A 15,933-nucleotide genomic window follows, 5' to 3' on the forward strand; every position below is an offset into this window, starting at 1 on the left:
GAACATCGAAGGAAAGTGTAGTGTTTCGTCTTTGCAGATGCAGCTAAACCATGAGAGGTTTGAGAAAGTGAAACTGGGGCGGAAGAAATCTGTTGCGCAATACATTTTGCAAGCTGCCTCTTAAAGGTGAACAACAGTTTCTGCAACAAATATAGAATAAGTTATCATTTTGGAAAAGGTAGATTATTACATTTACCTGTCGGAACATTTCACAATCTGGAGCAAATATTGACTGGTCCTTACGTGCTTTGCAAACCAGATCTGATCGAAACCATGAAATGATTCTGGATCAAGCTCAGATGATTCCGGGTCGATGTATTCGGCCACAGTTGAATAACCGTCGATTGTCATTTCGCTCCAAACATCCGCAAGTAATTCACCAGCGTACTTGAAGTTCTGCTTCTCCAATGCAAGATCAGTTGTCCTCAATTGGCTATCCAGATGGGAACCAAAATGATTGTGTGGAATTATCAACCCAGCTAGCTCTTTGCTCAATGGTGCCATACGTCGTTCAACTCGGTTGAATGCACTTCGACCCGGCGCGTTTGTTGCCACAAACAGTGCATCAAGGTTGTGTTCCATGAAATGGTGAACTGCTATCTGTATTACTTTTTGGTAGCGCGGATTCTCATCCGGACCACCGTCGACGATAAAAATAAGGACAGGCTTAACAAATCCATCAAATTTTAGAAGGACCTCGAATGACTCAAGAGTAAGCAAACGTTCAAAATCTAAACCATGAGAGTAAGCTGTCGATGAAGAATGCTTCCCAGATAGAACTGCAATGTACGTAGGCCCAGAATATCCTACCGCTTCAGGTTTTCCTAGGCCATTAGGCTTTATTTCAATGCCCGCATACACCGAAGGAATAAGCTTATGCTTATTCGCGACCACCCAGTCGTGATCTGGGAGAGTTACCTTGTACTCCACATGCATAAGCATCGGTGCCTGCTTATTTGCGGCAGCCAACCCAATAGCAACTCTTGCTTTATCATCCTGACTAATGAAACCAGTTTCATTGGGTCCCAGAATTGATGCGATTTCTTCGAGTGATCTGATTGATGCTGTACAGAACCGTCCGTCAGGATGTTCTTGGTGCTTAGCATTGCTTGCGCGTAGCAACTTTACTGGTACAGTATGAATATGTCGCTTACCTTCACTGGAATCAGCTCTTCTAGGGATCAGTCGTAGATATGTTGCTGATCGCTTGATGTTAAATCCTTTCGTTTGAAGAGCGGCAGTCAACTCGTTTAGAGTTTTCACACTCCTCACACTTTCATCGTGACGTCTGTCATGTGCAGCAGAGCCATGTAATGCTATGTCGCAAATAGCCTTGAGCAGGTCTGGCTGCTCCTCTTCCAATCGAGGCCGTCCTTGGCACTCGCGAAACGTTAGATAATTTGCTGTAATTTTTGCCATTATTGCGTGAAATTCGTATTTTAATGTAATACTGTACCTGCTTCTGGAATATCCTTCATTAATTGTAACTTTGCCTGCTTAGTTTTGTCACGATATTTCTGTTGCCGAGCCTGTTGATTCACTTTTAGTTTCATGTCCTTTTCAAGTTTAATTTTTTATTCTTCAAATTTTCAAGCTGTTTGTATTCGTCATCTGTCAATAATCCACTTGATTTCCTGTCCGACAGGAAAACAACTTGTGAATTGACGTCGTTAAGTTGGGTCGTTAGGCTTTCTTGAGCTGGAGTAGAGCGTTTGTTAGCACCAGATGTCGAAGGTGTGGCATTATCGGTTCCTTTCGGCTTTGGCATCGATTTTGTTGTGGATTCGGTTGATGAAGTAGGCTTCGCAGTTGTGGTCAACGATTTGCCCCAGAACTGGAGCAACTTTCCCTGCTTTGTCAGTACAAGCCCCTCTAATTCCTTGATTTTCTTCTCGACTTTCTCTTCGAGAACTTTAGCATCCTTCTCCTTCCATACATTCCAAAATTCAACGGCTTCAAACTGGCATTGCTGTCTTTTCTTGTTCGGAAATGCTTTCACAAAGGCATTGAACAATGAGTGAAAAGTGCACCTCGATCCATTATTCAAACTTTCAAAGTAATTCCGGAAATAAACACTTCACACTGCTACGAAAAACTGAATGAACACGGGCTTGCATCAAATGTCATTAACAAAAAAACAACAAATGGAAGTAATGGGCGATTCCCGATAATTCGACAAATTTATTTTGATTGAAAATCTTCGATATGTTGTTAGCGTTTTTGTCGATAAATAAATCTTAATAAATTTATTTCGCCTAATACAACACTGTTAATGCAAAATCAATTTAATAGATTTCCTTTTTATTCATGCTTATAGTGGCAAACTAAGAGTAAACTACAATAAATCAGTCTGTCCGAATATACCAAAACCAAAATTTCACGAGATCACAAATCTTCCCTGAAAAAATCTTGGTTCCTAACTGATATAACATATTTTCACGTAATATTTTCATTCAATCCATTAAGATTTTACAAACAACCATGCGTTTACCATCATTTCACATGCAATTAAGTCTTTTGCACCACCTTCGGGTGATTTGCCCAAGGCTTATTTTTAAAACATATTTTTAATACGTCAGTAAGTCAAAAATCCTTGATTTCGATAGGATTATTGTGAGATGTAGCTAGTTTTGTAAATTTCCTATCTGCACGTAGAAGACCTGCGGTATGTGAAAAAACTGCTTTCATTTCATCTGCCGATAGATGAATATTGCGTACATGAAAAGTTGGCCAAAATATTAAGTTATCATTATTGAAGGGAACTATTCCACTGAACTATGAAATGTTATTTTAGGAAGAATGATGTTAAACTTCTGAAAATAAACACAAACATGAGGAAAGAGTAATTTATTTTGCTCATTTATTTGTTTTAAACAAACTAAGACAGCAATTGAATGAAGAACCAAAACAGTAACATTTTCCGGATGTCGAAAAGCGGCAAAACAAGTGCAATTTAAAGAAACACTTTTATCGATGAAATATTTGGCAGGCAAACACCATTATTACTGGTTCAAAACCGAAAGATTTATTTTCATTAAAATTTATCCTATACATCGCTTTATACATTTAAGAAAAATGTGACGTTACGGTCAGGTCCACCCCCTCCCCCCCCCTTTGTCACATTTGGTCACGTTTCATTCAACCCCCTCCCCCCCCTAAAAGCGTTACGTAATTAATGGACGCTCCCCAACTTGCTTCCGTAGAATTAACGAAACTTTTCTGGCCGAGGAATCCACAACTCTTTTCCATGTTGCTCAAATCAATGGTAAAAGATCTAAAACTACAATAAAATCACTACAGATCGAAGATGGCATTGAAATCGATGATCAGAATCAGATTAAAAATCATGTTAAGTCATATTTTGAGACCTTGTACACATCGGTCGAGACCAACGACTCTCTGAACTTTATGCCAGCCAGATCTGTTGCTGAAAACACTCGTGCAAATGAAACTCTCATGCATGCGATAACGCAAGATAAAGTTCTCGCTGCAATCAAGGGTAGTTGCTCCAAAAAGTCTCCTGGTACGGACGGCCTACCAAAAGAGTTCTTTTTTTGACGGAATCATAATTCTTGTAAAGAAGAAAGGAAGAGACAAAAGCGCTAAAGGATATCGTCCAATATCGCTATTGAACTACGACTATAAAGTTCTTGCAAGGGTACTCAAGCAGAGAATGCAGAGTTTACTTCCTTTGGTGCTCTCAGAACACCAGAAGTGTTCCAATGGAAAAAGGAACATTTTCGAAGCTACTTGTCGCATTTCTGACAAAATTGCACAACTGAAATACCATCGGCGAAACTCCCTTCTAGTATCTTTCGACCTCGACCATGCGTTCGATAGAGTGGACTACCGATTCCTCAAGCAGACAATGATACGAATGAACTTCAATCCACAGTTTGTAAACCTTCTCGATTCGATTTAGAGCCAATCATTTTCAAAGATACTAGTGAATGGACATTTAACCCCTGAACTCAAAATAGGTCGCTCTGTCAGACAGGGTGACCCACTGTCTATGCACTTATTTGTGATATATCTCCAACCGTTACTAGATACTTTTGAAAGGCTTTTCCCACGCACTATATTTAATGCATATGCTGACGATATCTCTATGTTTTTCGACAATGAAACCAGTCTCACGCAAGTAGTCGCAATCTTCAATGACTTTGGATCAACTTCTGGTGCAATATTAAATACACAGAAAACAGTTGCTGTGATGATAGGCAACCTCAACCTAACAGCAGAAACGGAGTGGCTGCGCATCGAAAACATAGTCCACATTCTTGGAGTTCGTTATGGAGACAACATCAAGCAAGCACATAAGCAAAACTGGGAAGCTGTATTGAATGGGTTATGAACTCGATTGTGGTTTCATCATCCGAGGGAACTAAATTTGATTAAAAAAACTATTCTTCTAAACAACTATGTATATTCGAAACTTTGGTACATGGCATCAAACATACCACTAGCTAAAGGATTTGCGACCAAAATTAGAACTGAAATAGGAAAATTTGCTTAGAATGGCCAAAGACTACAACGTGTTGCATTTTCCAATATAACTTTGCCAAAAAATCTTGGTGGTTTAAACTTGCATTGCCCAGAAACAAAATCGAAGGCTCTTTTGCTTATCCGATTAATAAGCCTAAATCAGCAACTTCCGTTTCAAAGCAGCATCATGGAGAACCCCAATACCAGCCATGTTCAGTCACATAATCCTATTGAGGTCAGAACTACGTAATCTTCCGGATCAATTGAAGAACACTCCAACATCTGCTGGAATCTATCAACACTTTTTGATCCTCAAGCCGGATCCAGGTTTTGTTTCAGCAGAGCATCGTTAATGGAAATCGGTATTTAAACACCTCCACAACAAATGCTTAACTTCATCTCAACGATCAGCGTGGTATATGATGATGCATAAGAATATCAAGCATCGAGAGTTACTGTTTCAACGAGGCGTCGTAGATGACCTATTCTGCGAGGCTTGTCCAGGAGAACCAGAAACTATGGTACACAAACTTTTCCGATGCGAACTTGTCAGGAATATCTGGAGCTATCAACGGAGGCAAATTATAAGACAAGAGGCTGCTTTACAAAGACTTGAACCAGAAGATTTTGTTTATCCTAATTTTAGAACCTTAAGGCGCACTTCTCAAACATTTATAATTGAAGCACTAGGGAAATACTTCAGTTCAATCAAAGTTAATTGCCTATTTCCGGGGATTAAACCACCCGACTTGGACGTTAATTTACAATGTTATGAAAACTCATATGTGGATATGTACGTTATGTGGAAGATATTGATCTGGAAAATGTATTGGAGGTAACCACTTTCCCTTCGATAGGACTCGAACTCATGACCCTACAGTACGCTAGTCTGGTGCTTTAACCAACTAAGCTACGAAGGACCTCCGTCGGCCTTCGCAACCTAGCGGCTACTGAACGAGCTCGAGATTCCCAAATTGGACGCATAGTCAAATCACTCGCAATCCATTTCTAAAGCCAACACTACCACATGTGTATAGTACACGTCCACATAAGAGGAGCGTGAGTATGTAGTAGAATGTCTGGCGGTTACTATAAATACTTCAGTTATGTAACAGAAACACATCCAGAAAATCTAGGGTTTTATATTTAACCTCAATGTGAATCACTAACTTAATGATAGAATAAAAAGTTTTACAAAAAAAAAATGTTTTCATTTTCTAATAAATCAAGCAGTTTATAATATATTTTAATTTTTCAATAAACAATAACACTGTTTACGTTCACACATTGAATCATTAATCATTTTATCCGTGGCGCCACTCATTACTCTTAAATTGAATAATTTTTAAGCAACGTGCTAAAATGTAGGTAATTAACATTGCATTTACCACACTAATCCGAATTCAACATATTACATCGAGAAAGGCATCACTACCAAGTATTTTCTTATCGGAATTAAGTTCAATATTACAATAATGGTATTCAAAATATATGAGCATCTTCTTCTTCTTCTTCTTCTTATTGGCATTACATCCCAACACTGGGACAGAGCCGCCTCGCAGCTTAGTGTTCATTAAGCACTTCCACAGTTATTAACTGTGAGGTTTCTAAGCCAAGTTACCATTTTGCATTCGTATATCATGAGGCTAACACGATGATACTTTTTTATGCCCAGGGAAGTCGAGACAATTTCCAATTCGAAAATTGCCTAGACCGGCACCGGGAATCGAACCCAGCCACCCTCAGCATGGTCTTGCTTTGTAGCCGCGCGTCTTACCGCACGGCTAAGGAGGGCCCCTTATATGAGCATATAAAGAATAAAAATATGAAAACTATCCTTAAATTTGAAATATAATACTGAAATACCACAGAGATAATTTTAGTGCTCACCGCGCGATAGACTGTTGGATTTTTTTACTGAAGTTAGAAATCAGAAGAAAATTTCTTTTATGCGATTTAATCGCAAAAAAGACCTATGAATATTCTTTTTAAGATCTTGGCATTACCAAGGATATCAATGTCAAAATGTCTGAAACAAATTGATTTTAATGTAGAGTCCAAGATTGACTCTTTGATTTTCTACAATATTCTGGAATTTCCTTTTGCTGATGTACATATTTGAATAAGTTCTACAACGTTCTACAACGATTACAACCATTAAATAAGTTGGGTACGTTTCTCAATGTTGTTTGATTTAATATTTGTTCAGTTCTATACAAGTATTGTTCTACTTCGACGCCTCCAATTTTTCTGCCTTAAAATGCGAGTTCACACATATTTTATTACTACCAGAATAATCTTTAACAAATCCGATAAGTCCAGTTTTCGAAATTGAGATTTATTTTTCAGTCGAAAATAATAATATTAAAATAGTTTTGACGCCCCAGTTTTCTCGATCAAGGCTGACATTTATACTCACGGCCCATTGCATTGCTACAAGAAATCTTAGCCTATCATTAGATGTGCAACCAAAAATTTGGAATAATTCCATGGAAGGCATAAAAAGGCTCTAACGGTAACTAGAAATTCATAAAGAACGAATAGAAATAAGCTGGAAGGCAGACACACAATGGGGTAGGTTGGTAATGCGCCAACTATAAATAGACTTCTGATGACTACCCGACCAGAAGTAAACATACATTTCGATCACTTAAGTAGATTAGTAGATACTGTAGATCTCCAATTTTTATGCAATAAACTTCGTTTTTGGGTTGAAATGATAGGATTTCAGTACAACTTTGTTGTAAATCTTATAGGTTTTGATTTAACACACGTACCTAAGCCCCAATTTCACGGAAAACTAAATTTTCAAAATAATGGTTCTCAGTAGTCTTGCATCGGAATTTGGTTCTGTATTTGTTTTGAAAATGGACATGGTTCCGGAGGTATATATGGAAGCACAAGTTTAACGGCCCCGAAAAATGGCACTGGCTGATCGAGCCGGATACACGTCTTTTGATGTGTCAAACTTCACGATTTTGCAAAACAAGTCTACGGGAATGTATATTAAGGTATTTGGTCCACCTGGTCACATTCCGGGACGCCTTTGATAACTAATACCCTGGGGAAAGTGGCCTCTTTTTGATCAATTCATAGAATATTGATAGAAAATAATATAGTATAGAAAATCAGAGGGAATTAGAACAGTGGTGACAATTGAGGAAAATTGAGAAGTTGATAGAAAATCTCCGCAAAAAAACGCAATGTACTACTAAATCAGACTAAAAACATTTGAAAAAAATTAAGCGCATTATTTATATTAAAGCTAAATGCATTTTTGGGGAAGATCCATAAAGTACGTCACGCGAAATTTGACAATTTTCAACCCCCCTCCCCCCTTCGTCACACTTTTTGTATTAAACCTCCAAAATTTTTGTATGAGTCGTCACGATGCTCGGAGCCCCTCTCCCCATATGAGCGTGACGTACTTTGTGGATGGCCCCTTGTAACGAACAAATATTTTTTTTAGTAATTAGTAAAATATTTGTTCTATTTGTACAGGTACGCAAGAAAAATAATTTAAGTGGAGCATACCAATGTGACAATAACAACGAATTGATATGACTATTCTTATTAGTTTTCAATTACAAACATAAAATACCAAAATTGATACCAACAGCATAGATTTTTCTTGACTTGTTGTCGATCTTACTTCAAATAAAATTAGCCCGTCCGTGGAAATAAAACTATATTTACCTGCACAACAAACCACACTCGACTCAGGATTCCTATTTCTTTAAAATGCAGCTCCCTGCGTATATCGAACAGGCAACCAATGCCCACTTTATTGCCGCAATTTTTTCTGTTGCTTGTCTTCGTTCACGTTCCACACAAATGAGATAATTCGTTCAGCTATTTCCTCCTTCCTGCGGTTTGTTTCCTTCCGAGCAGCACAACGACCACGGTCACCATCCATAACCGCACCATTAGCCGGGAAGGTAGGTCACAATTACGGCAGCAGAAAATTATTTTCACCTTCTGTTTTCCACCTTTGATTTTCGCACCCACCGTGTCGAGTCGGTCCGGTTATTCCCTCGCCTGCCAGACCGAGTGTTTTCGATTGTTGTTCCACTACCAAATCAACTGAACTGAACTTTTATGGGTTGATGGTTGACGGGATTCAGCTTGTTTCTATGTATGTACAATTCTCTACCACACTGCACTACACTCTTTTGCAGAACGCCTTGAACTGTACCGTCAACGTCACGAATGGCCGCCGCAAACCACCGCCGTCAGCTGAACAGGTGGAAGCTCAAAGAACCAGGTCATCGGCATGCTCACATTAATTCTTCCGTATGAATCACTTGCATGATGTTCGAATACACGAAGACACGCAAATCCATTGCCGTGCCAATCCACTGATATCGCGGTCTCCTTAATTCATGACTGTTAATTGATTCTTATTTATTTTTGTTTCCAACGATTCCCTGAAGTGGAATCAACACACCTGCACTTAGCATCAATGATTTCCATCCACTACAATGCCAAACCGACGAATCAAATGGATGCGCTAACACTCTATGCGCCACAATGAAAAGCCCCTAATCCTAATCTACCACACGGAGCCTAACCCAATGCCACCGCCGGAAAATCACTCAGAACCATTTCTGTGCGCTAATCTTCGTGTGCCCACACAGGATTTCGGATATACGGGAATAAGCCGCAGTGGTTGCATCTGTATCGGCAACCAGCGGGATAAGGTAGGTATTTTTTTATCAATCCAATGAATTGCTTCACACACATCGAACACGCGGCGATCCTTCGTAGCGAACGAGTTTTGTATCCGCTCGAACGAACGTTAAATACATAACTGAAGAGTCCTGGGTGGCACAAAAGGAACAAGGCTATCCAAACAATTCGCGAGTCGACATTGGGCACGGAACGGTGGTCGACGTTGCCGACCAATCGTGCCTCGTACCAGCTGCTGTCAAACTTCGGCAGCGGTAAGCATTGATTTTTCACCTTTTCGGGTCCAGCTCGGCGGCGGAAAACTCGACGAAGAGCGACAGCATGGAATTTTCTCAGAGTGTTTTCCCGTTAGTCGGAAGGCGCAGGAGTGGAAAACTGCATAAGCCACAGTGGCGCTTTGCATGGCAGAAATTATGTTTGATATAGATCTGAGTAGTGGATAACCAACTCATAGATGAATGAATGCTGGTCATCACGTTTTATTGTTTTTCTATCCTTAAATGTTATTAATGTGTTTTCTGTTAATAATTATTGTTACAAATACATGTATTACGTTGTTTATGTTTTATTTCCAATACAATATGCCAGTTTTCAGAAGAAAATGTCGAAATTGCTTTGCCATCAAGAACTTGTGTCGCTGTAAAAAATTCAGCGCGAGAGATTAAATGTTGGTCTTATAGTGACATCTTGATGCGGCCTGTGGTCTTGGATATCAGAATGGTTTTTCTGTTATGTCCCAGTGTGCACAAGAAAACGCTTGAGAGAGCAAAACAAACCCTACGGTGTAGGCTAAACATCATGTGCGAGATAGGGGAGGTTGAGAAGGAAAAAATATCGATGAAGAGAATATGCTACCCTCTTTGGGGGGTGGCAACAGAAACGATGACATTTGTTGCATTAGTTCAACGGCATTAAATCAGGAATGTTCGCTGATGTGTTCAATGGATAATAAAGATTAATATTATTACTAAAATAAGTAATTATTTACGTTACGGTTTCATTTCAACATAGACAATACTTAATACGATGTGATATAAGTACTCTAAAAAGCGTTATTCTGAATAATAAAATAGCTGTCGTTTTGTCATCAGTCAACAGTTTCGTTAGAGGTTGATAGGGTGATTTTTATTATGGTCAAGCTTTATTGCATACTATCGAAGCAGGTTGAGAAAACTAAGGGTATGCGATAACACACTTTTGACGTAGAACTACGTCTGTCTTTTCTATATTGGGGTACACTTTACGATTGCAAAAAATCGAAGAACGTCACGAAAATATGATAGACTTTGATCGTTAATATCTCAGCAGTTTCTCGATGGATTTTCACTTTTCTTGGACCATTAGATCATGGAAGAGTCAACGCTTCAAGTCGTTTTTTACGCGGTTCTTTTCACACGAATCGCTTTTAATGCGATTTTTTTTTACGCGAATCATGGGATTTACGTGGTTTATTCAGACATATTTTGATGATTACGCAGTTTTTAACGTTGTTTTAAATTACGCGGCCCATATCCTTCGCGTAAAAACCGAATCCAGTGTATTACAATATTTACGTATTATAATATTTACTATTGAAAACTTGCTAACAGTTTAGCAATCGGATTCGGTGTATCAGTTAATCTCGTAATTGCATTGAAAGCTTCTTCTTCCATAGCACTACATTCCAACTGGAATTTGGCCTGCTTTTCAACTCAGTAATCTATTAGCGTTTTTTTAGTTATTAATTGAAAGCTTTCAACGCCGGGCATTGGATTAGTATGTATCTTGTGTGACAAATACAATGAATACACTATGCCCAGGGTGTCGAGAATGTTTCGGATCAAGATCGGATCAAGAATCGATCTCAAGCCAGCATGGACGTCAAATTATTACAACTTACAGGGCTTTTAACTGGTGCAGCTTGTTTCTGCTAACTTGCACGCGCGATTTATCTCTAAAGCTTTTGGGTGTTAGACGACAGCTTCTCGCTAACGTCTATTGATGTCAGTAGAGGGGCTCGGAATCTTCTTCGCTGCCGCAGTGGATGCGTTTTGGTAAAATTTCTTCTGCTCGTTTTTGCTGATTCCTTGGTGTTTGCCGGAGTAAACGCAAAGGCCGACGCAACTCACGTGAAGGTTATTCAATAAACTGACAAAATGTCAAGCAGTGGTACACTATCAGCCAGGGTACTATCGGAACTATCATTTGAGAACTTCTCAGGTGTGAGAAGTAGGCGAGTTATCATCGGGATAACTTTTCAAATGTTGTGATCGAATGATAATAAACACAAAACTATCATTTTAATGTAAACCTCATCAATGAAGTTCAATCGGATGCTTGGCATTGTGTTTTGGCGTTATGTAGGAAAATAAGTTCAAAAGTAGCATTTACCAATAAAGCTTCGAATCGAGATACAATTATCTAATGATTCTTACTCCCTACACCCAACCGGCGGTTGTTAGATTTTCTAACAATTCTGTATAAGAATCTACCAAAACCTGTATAAGAACTGGGCATATGCGAAAATGTTAGATTCTTATACAAGTATTGTATAAGAATCTAACAATTTTGTAAGCTTTTCTAACAATATTTGTTTGATAGCTTACATTTTTCGCATAAGAATCTAACAATTTCGCATATGCCCAGTTTTTATACAGGTTTTGGTAGATTCTTATACAGAATTGTTAGAAAATCTAACATCCGCCGGTTGGGTGTAGCGAGCTTTTATCAATTGATAATTTGGATATGCGATAACGTGTTGTTCCTCCTCGATTATTTGAAAATTTTATTTTTATCATCTTTTCAAATGTTGGTCTAAGCACTACCGTGGGGCATCGAAATCCGTACATTTAAGCACCTTAGTATATGAAAAAGCCATTATAAAATAGGAATCGAATGTAAATAAAACATTTGTCATCGACACAGGAGCATGAAGGCTTCTACTTTTGAACTGCTTCACATTTACTCATTAAAAACTACGAAAAACATCATAAAATAATGAATTAAATCAACTACTCCTGACTCGAAATCCGTCCACCGTGGACGGATTTTGAATCAAAGGATCAAAATCCGTACAGCTATTTGTTAACTAAATATTTAAATTGAAACAGTCTGATTGACCGAACTACCACTGTAAATAGTTCGATACACACCTTGAGAAGGGATCCCTTTGATTTGTATTCCGCTGATCTTATGTAATGATTCGCAATAAGCAATAAAAACACAGTTACTTTTGGTGCAATTATGCTCTACCCGAAAACAAAATGGCGGCACAAACTCCGCGTTTGGTGGGTGAAGATTTGTTTTTGATTTTTGTTGTTTTAATTTCAAAGCCTTCTTTCCAATTCTATGCCCTAAAAGCTTACTGCCAAGAATCTGAACAGGATAAGATTAATTATTTCTACACAGAAAAAAATAATGAAAAATAAACAGCGCGTAAAACTTGAAATGCAGAAATTTACGCTATTCTACGCTGAAACGGACCTCTTCCTAACAATATTGCTTACAACTTGTATGCAATATCGACGATTCACGTCAAATATTGTATACATTTAGGCTACTTCTCGTGTGGAAGTACGCTAATAATGACGTTCCATTTATGTGCATGATTTTCAGCGTAAATTTCAGTGAATTTTTCTATCTGTGTACATTAATTACCTTTAACCCCCTTTAATTTATTGATATCTCATGAGGTGGACGGATTTCGGTGCTGTACGGATTTCGGTCCCGCACGGTATCATCACCAGGGATCGTTATGCTAACTCAATCCTAGGAGCACAGGATAAACAACGAAAACAGATTCAGCCTGGGCTCGAAAAACGCTTGCTTTGGTCTCATCGAACAGAAAAGTCGAAAACCTTCACATTACATACAGCTACGTAGTTCAACGTCACCTTTGCGTACAACCCGATTGGGCTGCGCATTTAAGTTTTTCCTAACGAAACGAAATGAAATTTAAAATGTCTATGTTGATTCGGATCGAAACGAAACGAAATAAAGTTTTCTTTCGATACTTCGAAATGATACGAAATCAAGGTTCATTTAGTTTGAAATTTTTCGAAACGAAACGAAATTTAGTTTTTTTTCCGCGGAATTTTTATTAAATTGGTTTTACATGATGTATGCAATTCTGATTTCACTTTTTCGCAATTGAATAACTGTTTTGCGACCAAACGAGTTACAATAACAGAAAAGGCAATCTGTGATAAATCGCCACATTCTCGCCGCATATACCATTGCATTGGCGATAAGACAATACCTCAGCATTTCTGCCGCTTTCTAAGAAATTCATCGTAGAGCGTGTGCTCCCGAATCTGATCAAATTTATATCAGTAAGTAGGGGAACAGACGGCTTTGGCAGGTTTTGTTCTATTATTGTCAGGAGGGTTTTTGTTGACCTAATTTTATGAAATGTCGCTGGCATGTCCCCGGGGAACCTGTGAATAGGGACATTTAAGTTTTAGCACCAAAATCTGTTATTCTACGGCTCTTTTTTCATGGTTTTCGATCAGGAAGCGAAGTATGAATATAAAATGGTCCATTGACGGCTCTGACCGGTTCCAGGATCTACGGATTGGCCCGGGGAAAGTGTGGAAGTGGACATTCTAGTTTCACCAAAAAAAAAAACAGTCATTCGACGGCTCTTTTTTCATGGTTTTCGATCAGGAAGCGAAGTATGAATATAAAATGGTCCATTGATGGCTCTGACCGCTTCCAGGATCTACGGATTGGCCCCGAGGAACCTGTGGAAGGGGACATTTTAGTTTTAGCACCAAAACCAGTCATTCGAAGGCTCTTTTTTCATGGTTTTCGATCAGGAAGCGAAGTATGAACATAAAATGGTCCATCGACGGCTCTGATTGCTTCCAGGACCTACCGGTTGCCTCCGAGGAACCTGTGTAAGAGGACATTTTATTTTTAGCACCAAAACCAGTCATTCAACGGCTCTTTTTCATGGTTTCCGATCAGGAAGCAAAGTATGAATATAAAATGGTCCATTGTCGGCTCTGACCTTTTCCAGGGTCTACGGATTGGCCCCGGGGAACCTGTGGAAGGGGACAATTTAGTTTTTGCACCAAAACTAGTCATTCGACGGCACTTTTTTCATGGTTTTCGATCAGAAAGCAAAGTATGAATATAAACTGGTCCATTGACGGCTCTGACCGCTTCCAGGACCTACTGGTTGCCTCCGAAGAACCTGTGGAAGAGGACATTTGATTTTTAGCACCAAAACCAGTCATTCGACGGCTCTTTTTTAATGGTTTTCGATCAGGAAGCAAAGTATGAATATAAAATGGTCCATTGTCGGCTCTGACCTCTTCCAGGACCAACGGAATGACCCCGGGGAACCTGTGGAAGGGGACATTTTAGTTTTAGCATCAAACACAGTCATTCGAGGGCTCCTTTTTCATGGATTTCGACCAGGAAGCGAAATATGAATTGAAAATGACATTGACGGCTCTGACCGCTTCCAGGACCTACTGATTGCTCCCGAGGAACCTGTGAATGAGGACATTTTAGTTTTAGCACTAAAACCAGTCATTCAATTTTCAATCAGGAAGCGAAGTATGAATATAAAATGGTCCATTGACGGCTCTGACCGCTTCCAAGACCCACGGATTGCTCCTGGAGAATCTGTGTAAGGGGACATTTTATTTTAAGCATCATAACTAGTCATTCAACGGCTCTTTTCTAGTGGTTTCGATTAGGAATCGAGGAATGAATATAAAAGGGACCATTGAGGGCTCTGACCGCTTTCTGGACCTACAGATTTGCCCAGGAAACCTGTGGAAGGGGACATTTTAGTTTTAGCACCAAAACTAGTCATACAACGGCTCTGTTTTCATGGCTTTGGATCAGGAAGCGAAGTATAAAGTAGGCAGGTTCCCCGTGAGCTATCCGTAGGTTCAGAAAACGGTCACAGCCGCCTTTCTTGTTCATACTTCACATTCTGATTGAAATCCATGAAAAAAGAGCCGTCCAATGATTGGTTTTTGTGCTAAAACTAAAATGTCCCCTTCCACAAGTTTCCTGGGGGCAATCCGTAAGTCCTGGAAGCGGTCAGATCCATTAAGGTCCAATTTATGCTCATACTTCGCTTTCTGATCAAAAATCACAAAAAAGCTGTCGAGTTATTGGTTTTGGTGCTGCAACTTAAATGTTCCTTTCTACTGGTTTTCCGGGGGGAATCTGTAGGTCCTGAATGCGGCAGAGTCATCAATGCTCAATTTTATATTCATACTTTGCTTATATTAAAGAAGAGCTGTCGAATGATTGATTTTGGTGTAAAAACTAAAATGTCCCCTTCCACAGGTTCCTCGGGGGCAACCAGTAGGTCCTGGAAGCGGTCAAAGCTGTCAAAGGTCCTTTTGTATTTATACTTTGCTTCCTGATCGGAAAACCTATAAAATGAGTCGTCGAATAACTGATTTTAGTGCTAAAACTTATATGTTTCCTTCCACAGGTGCCCCGGAGGCAATCCTTGGGTCCTGGACGCGGTCAGAGCCGTCAATGATCCATTTTATTTTCGTACTTCGCTTCCTGATCGATAACCATGAATGAAGAGCTGTCGAATGGCTGGTTTTGGTGCTAAAACTAAAATGTACCCTTCCACAGGTTCCTCGGGGCCAATCCGTAGATCCTGGAATCGGTTAGAGCCGTCAATGGACCATTTTATATTCATACTCTGCTTCCTGATCGAAAACCATGAAAAAAGAGCCGTCGAACGACCGGTTTTGGTGATAAAACTAAAATGTCCCCTTCAACAGGTTCCCCGGGGCC

General features: G+C 39.3%; 1 protein-coding gene across 1 annotated transcript in view; it reads right to left on the reverse strand.

Annotated features, from left to right (window-relative positions):
* LOC134206616 (uncharacterized) overlaps positions 1-9,257 on the reverse strand; it is a 511,727-nt gene extending 502,470 nt beyond the window's left edge. The window contains exon 1 of the mRNA XM_062682347.1: positions 8,182-9,257. The gene's annotated coding sequence lies outside the window, so the exon portion shown is untranslated. The remainder of the gene's footprint in view (positions 1-8,181) is intronic.
* Positions 9,258-15,933: the final 6,676 nt, after the last annotated feature.

The sequence above is a fragment of the Armigeres subalbatus genome, chromosome 1 (assembly GCF_024139115.2).
Source record: "Armigeres subalbatus isolate Guangzhou_Male chromosome 1, GZ_Asu_2, whole genome shotgun sequence".
In the NCBI taxonomy this organism is placed as follows: Eukaryota; Metazoa; Arthropoda; class Insecta; order Diptera; family Culicidae; genus Armigeres; species Armigeres subalbatus.